The 6,026-nt window shown below is 41.3% G+C and overlaps 1 pseudogene; it reads right to left on the reverse strand.

Moving 5' to 3' along the window:
* Positions 1-210: 210 nt before the first annotated feature.
* LOC106518283 (vomeronasal type-1 receptor 1-like) lies at positions 211-6,023 on the reverse strand (annotated as a pseudogene).
* Between the last annotated feature and the right edge of the window lie 3 nt (positions 6,024-6,026).

Here is a 6,026-nt window from a genome sequence, read left to right on the forward strand (position 1 = left end):
TATTAAAATATTCTCTTGTGAATGTGCCAGATTTAGCCACAAAATAAGGAAGGAGATGAGATCAAACACAAACAATAATAATATCATAAAAGTTGCCTTTTTTTTAAAAGGAATCCATATTACCCAACACCTTTCATGGCAGCACGATGGCCGCCCCAGCCATCTGTGATGTTAACATAAAGTGAATTCCAACACTGTCAAGTCATGACCTTTTTTTTGTTTTGTTCTTTGGTGGCAACTTGAATGCAACAGTTCTGCACAATCACTGAAAGACAATTTCTCCTCCTCCCCCGTCTCATCTGCAGCTGCAAAGCGCTGCACTGATTGCACTTTAGCGTTATGGCAGGATCACAGATTGCTGGCAGCTCCACTTTACGTCGTCGGGACTGTCACTCAGAGGTCGTTATGTCCTCTTCACGTCTCCCTGCGTCTGATTCTTCGAAGTCRCGGCAATTACGTAACGACTCCTGGATTCCCACAATGCGGCGTTCATGGCAAACTCATGAAAGCCTATGCCAAGATGGGCTTTTTTTGTGTGTCAGACGTTGTCAGCATGACTGAGTCATTATTGTGAAATAAACATCTTTTTGTGTGTGTGTGAGTGAGTGTGTGTAATCTGTTTGCTATAAAGAATATAGTTGTCCTACTGGGWTTTTAACTGGATCTTTATGGAACATTTAACCAGCCCGATTAGCAGATCTCATCCAAAACCTTTCTCATAGCTAAACAAGCAGATGGAAGTCGTTTGACAGCAACATGAAATGAATTAATGAATAGTTTTTCCACCCAATTAAGWGCAAAGGGACGTAATGGATCAACAAGTTATGATCAGTGGAGATAACGTCAAAATTGCTGCTTGACTTGTTCAGGTTATTGTCTTTTATAGAAGTCGTGACGCAAATACTTCTTAGTTTTCAAGTTAATGCATATCCCCTACCACCATGACATCGAGTGACTCATAATTCACACAAACAGAGCAGCAAAGCCATAATCCAACACTACCCAAGCATGAGAAACATGTAGTTTCAGCCCCGACCTCAGCTTGGCGAGCAATCAGCCGTCTTAGCAGGCCTCATAGAGAAGAAAGCCGAGCAGTTTTCCCCTGTAAAGGCACGTCCCGTGTCGCAGATCTCAGCCTGCCGTTCACCTTCCTGTTCCGTACAATAATGACCAGAGGGCTCAGCGCCGCATACAGCCAAGCAAAGAAAACACGCAGGTCAGAGATCAGCGAGGAGCTTATCGTCTGCCTCACAGTCAGCGTGTACACCYAGGGTCTGTTATCTACCTGTAGAGGACCACAAATATGGTCACGAGCACTGCCACCACTTTGGGGGCGCGCTGYTTGACCGCACCACGCCCTCCGCTGGCTGAACTGCCGCTGCTGAGCCCCCACCCCCCTCACTAGAGGAAGATGAGAAGTATCAGGCCGGTGAGGACCATGGGCACCACACCCCTGCTCACCTGTGCTGCCCCAGAAACAGAGCCGGCTCTTGGCATAGGCGAACTAGGCGGTCGCCTAGAGCGCCATCTGCTGGAGGGGCCGCCAAACTGCAGAAGGAAAAAAAGTAATTGTAATCCCTGGTTGTAACTCTGCTCAGCGCCCCTTTCAATTAGCTTTGTCTTAAAAAAACAATAATGAAGTATTACAGGAAAAATAAACTACTCTACCCATAAAACATCCCCCCCCCCGAATGCAGCAATCGCCCCCACCCTCTCTCTCATTTGACTGACGTTGCACTGATTTGTCCTGCTCTGACACGCTGACGGGGGAGGGGCTAGTAGTGCCTCTCAGGTAGTGGTTTGTGTTGACAAACTCAATAACAACAAGTCTGTATTTTGTCAGCCGAGGACCTAATGAGGTAAAATCAGACTTATATTTTCCAAAAAGAGAGGACCTTCCAAATCTTTGCACAAATTGTGAACAGGGTCTKTTGTTTACCCTTGTCATTTGATTTAATTATAGTTACTTTGTTTATTCATTAAATTTGTTGTGTGATTTATGTTTGTGTTTAAAGCAAATAAATCTAAGTTCATCATAGTACCTTACATTGTCAAACTTGTTTTTAGGGGTTCAAATTGGGGTGGGTGGGACATAGTTTGGAGTGGGGGGTGGCGTTGCGCTTCAACTCCCCTAGGGCACCAAAATGGCTAGAGCCGGCGCTGCCCATAAACCTTTTCGGACACTTCCGAAGGAAAGTTCACGCAGCAGAAGTGCGTGGTGACCGTGCTTTCTGACACGCTGGAGCCGTTAACGGAACTGACGGAGAACACCATCGCTCCCGCGCTTAAGCTGGTGTTCAGCACCCGAAGGAAGAGGAACGCAAACGGCAGGTTTTTTGGTCGACTGAGACATGTGCTGAGGCCCATTGCAATCCCGGAGGAGTGACGCTTACGCCCTGGTAGGCGCTCAGGTGGAAGGTGAGCCAGATGGAGACGGCCCTGGAGAAGAGGACTGACTTGCAGCCAGTGGCGGCACTTTTTCTGATTTAGTGATAGGCCTACTCCTAACCAAGCTCAGAGCATCATGCAGCCTTTATAACATAAAAATGTGTTATAGTGACAAAAAAATTGTCACCATAAGTCCAAAAGGTGACATCATAAGTCAGACTACATAGGTATAGGTTCTGTATATAAAGAAAACCATCACTTCCTTGTCATTACTCTTCTTCAGTGATAGAGCTTGGTGATGTTTCAAACTGTTAAACACTGCCACCAACTGTTCAGGAGGATTATTACACCCCTAAAGGTTGTTTCATTGTGGAAGGGGTGTGTACAGCAGGGTGGCCAAAGATTTGTCTGTGGTAGCCGTGGCCACCCCCCTGGCTCCGCCCCTGCTTGCAATGTCTGAAGGAGGCCAGGGCCTCCAGCAGGCACCGCACGGYCACCGCCAGCAGGTTGGCGCAGGCCAGGTGGAGGACGATGGCGTCCGCTGCGAGGAGCGAGTTCTCCTCGTAGATCAAAAGCAGGAACGCCCCAGTTACGGCGGTGTTGCCCAGAATTCCCACAGCTGTGAGTGACAGAGCATCCCTTGAATAAAATCCTCTGATGGCATTCCTGCAGAGAGGAGGCACAGATTAAAACAGATTTTTTTAGATCACTGGAAAGATCAAAAACTGCCTTTTCTGTGAAAATGATGAGCGTGCATGACTGCTGAAACATGTTGAAGTAAAACACCAACTGAAAGCGTGAACGCTCACTCAGCTTTTACACAAGTGCCGTGCAATATAAATGATATTCAGACGTTACCTATTAGCATGTTCAGATATGGTCTAAAAAGTTGAACTTGTGTCCCTGATGCTCTGTGATCCCTGCGTCGGGTTGTTGGTGTCCTTATACCTGCAGACAGGTATCAGCTGCTTGGTCCATTGAGCACGGTCCACTGAATTTACTTCCCTCTGCATCCAATTACCTGAGATCCGTTCAGATGAGTGATTCTGTCACCTTCACTGGCTTTTAGACAGACAAAATAACAGAGGAGGCTGAGATTGGATTCATTTGCATGGTGCATAGAGTTTTATGTGTACAGTTAATWAAAAGTAAAACCTATTAGCCTTGTGTTTTGTTATTAAAAAAAACAATGATTTGTCAATGTTTTACCAAGTAGATGGATTGTTTTCTAACTACCGAACCGATGAAGTTCATAAAATCATAATACTTTTTTTATTTCTGCAAACAGTTTTTTAAAAGACAATTTTAAAAAACTGAGTTTGTGAATCAGAGCCCGGCTCCACAGTGCCCCCCAGTGGTGACAAATGAAACAAGGTCAAAGCCATAAAGGACGTCCACGCTCAGATGWATGACAGATGATCACCCCACACATTTTTTTATTACCAGAGCTTGACACAGCTTTCAAGGTTTTATTGTGTAATTTATCCAAAGTGATTAAAAAAAAGTTCTAAAAGAGGAATTAAAGCTAAACAGAAGAATTCCAGGGGCATGGATCCATGCAGTTGGGCCCCTGCGGAAAGGAAATGGAAATTAATTTTCTGGTAATTCCTCTCAAGTTGAGACAAAGTCTGCTGTAGATAATTTCAAATGAAATCATATCATTAAGTTGTTTACCTCATTTTATTTGTTTTTTGATTACAAAACAGTGTTAGAAGTAAAGTAATTTAGTTTTGATTTTACTTGACAAGCTGCTCTTAGATTGTGCAACTTGACGTCCTAATCATATACGGACACATTCTAGTTGTTATGATAGTAAAAAATAAATAATTTTTTGTTAAACAAAATGGCTATTTTCCTCCTGGATTCTATTTTGAAGGCAAAGGTGTGCAAATCCACCAAAAAATTCAGTGTCAGTTTTTGACATATCATTTTCTTCATGTGTTTTAAAGGTACTAGAGTTCTCTAAGAGGATTGAATTAGTTTATATTTCATTTTAAACTGAATTTAAAGGCACGATAACTCGTAGTTTAGTCTCCAAATCAGTGTAAACAATACTGCTACTGTTTGGTTGAGAAACTGCAGAATCAGCAGCTTTAGGTTCAATTTGTCTGTTGAGCAACAAATTAATTAACAGAATGGAAAGGGGAATAAATATTCCAGCTAAAGCTGCTGCAGTCATCAGCACAGAAACAAAACATTATATAAAAAAACATCTACTCTATTCTGAACTAATTTGAGTATTTGCTGGAAAAACTTAACCTTAGATATTCTGCTGGACATTTATAAGCATTTTGTCATTTCTCTGTGGATTATTACTGAAAGTGATTTAATCAATATAAACAAAAAACGAATTAGTGCACCGGTGAAAAACACATTACATTAGCCATAACCATAATGATGATGAGAATTATCAAAAAAATAGAGAATTGCCTATCAAGGGAAAGAAGTCCTATAATTAAATACTATTAAARWTTTATTATGAAAGTCACAGAGCTGTAAACATGTTCAAATCCCCTGAAGAGGACATGCTTCAACTTGCCATTTTAATTAGCTGCGCCAACATGTAAACATGTTAAAAACACACAGGAAAAGAACTCATCTAACAATGATTCATTCCACAGATTATACTCGAGAGAAAATAGACTTATGAAAAAAGTTTCTGCTCACAAAATAAAGTCTGACCCGAACCGACCAGCACCATGCTTTTTAATGGCACATCGCTCAGGTTTATGGGTTTTCACTGAAAAAAACACTTAAAAAGGCATCACGAACGTTTTGTCAAAGCTGAGATTTGCTGGTGAAATTAATTTTTGATGGTTATCCCTATGCCCCCAATTAGTGCGAACACATTGTTACATACCTGTGGCTAATTGTCTCGCTCCTCTGTGTCTCCTAATGCTCTCTCTGGACACGGAGGAGGAAAGACGGGCACAACAAAGCACCATCTGTGTGTCTGTGGTGTCTTTTGCATAAACAACAACCGCACACTGTTCGTTCCAGTTGGTTAACTGAGATTTTTATKTATTTAATTCATTATTTCTTCTAACTCTGTTAGGGAAAATGAATCCTAACCTCTGTCTGGCCTGAGTTTATTAAAAGCTGGAAAATGCCTTCATTGTTAAGAATTGGTACTGATGGGATAACAGTTTTCCTAAATCTAAAATTTGCAACAAAAATAATAATTCAAGCTCTGTATTGTTCAATATTTAAAAGGTACTCGTTGCAAATATGAAATCAAACATTAAAAGTTTATCCTGATCAAATAAAACATATCAAACAGTGAAGTTTAAAAGACTCTACTTTAGTAGTTTTCCGGGTGTATTGTTCAACAAATATTATATAATACTGTAATTCTTATTTGTGTTGGATATTGTCAGTTAGCTGTGGTGGTCCTTATGTATCTATTTTTATCTTTATTTAACCTGACAAATCCCAGTCAGATCATAGATCTTATATGTTTGGTGTGACCGTGCTGTCAATGAAAACTGTAACCTTAGAAAATATTTAAACTTCATTAAGCCTCACATTATTTTAAAATGAAATGTTTGATTGTATTTTACACATCTGGATTTTGCTCATCATCACTGGAGGGATGTACGGTACAAGCTGATACTTTACTGCTCCACACTGTTCATGCT

The sequence above is a fragment of the Austrofundulus limnaeus genome, unplaced genomic scaffold (genome assembly GCF_001266775.1).
Source record: "Austrofundulus limnaeus strain Quisiro unplaced genomic scaffold, Austrofundulus_limnaeus-1.0 Scaffold59, whole genome shotgun sequence".
In the NCBI taxonomy this organism is placed as follows: domain Eukaryota; kingdom Metazoa; phylum Chordata; class Actinopteri; order Cyprinodontiformes; family Rivulidae; genus Austrofundulus; species Austrofundulus limnaeus.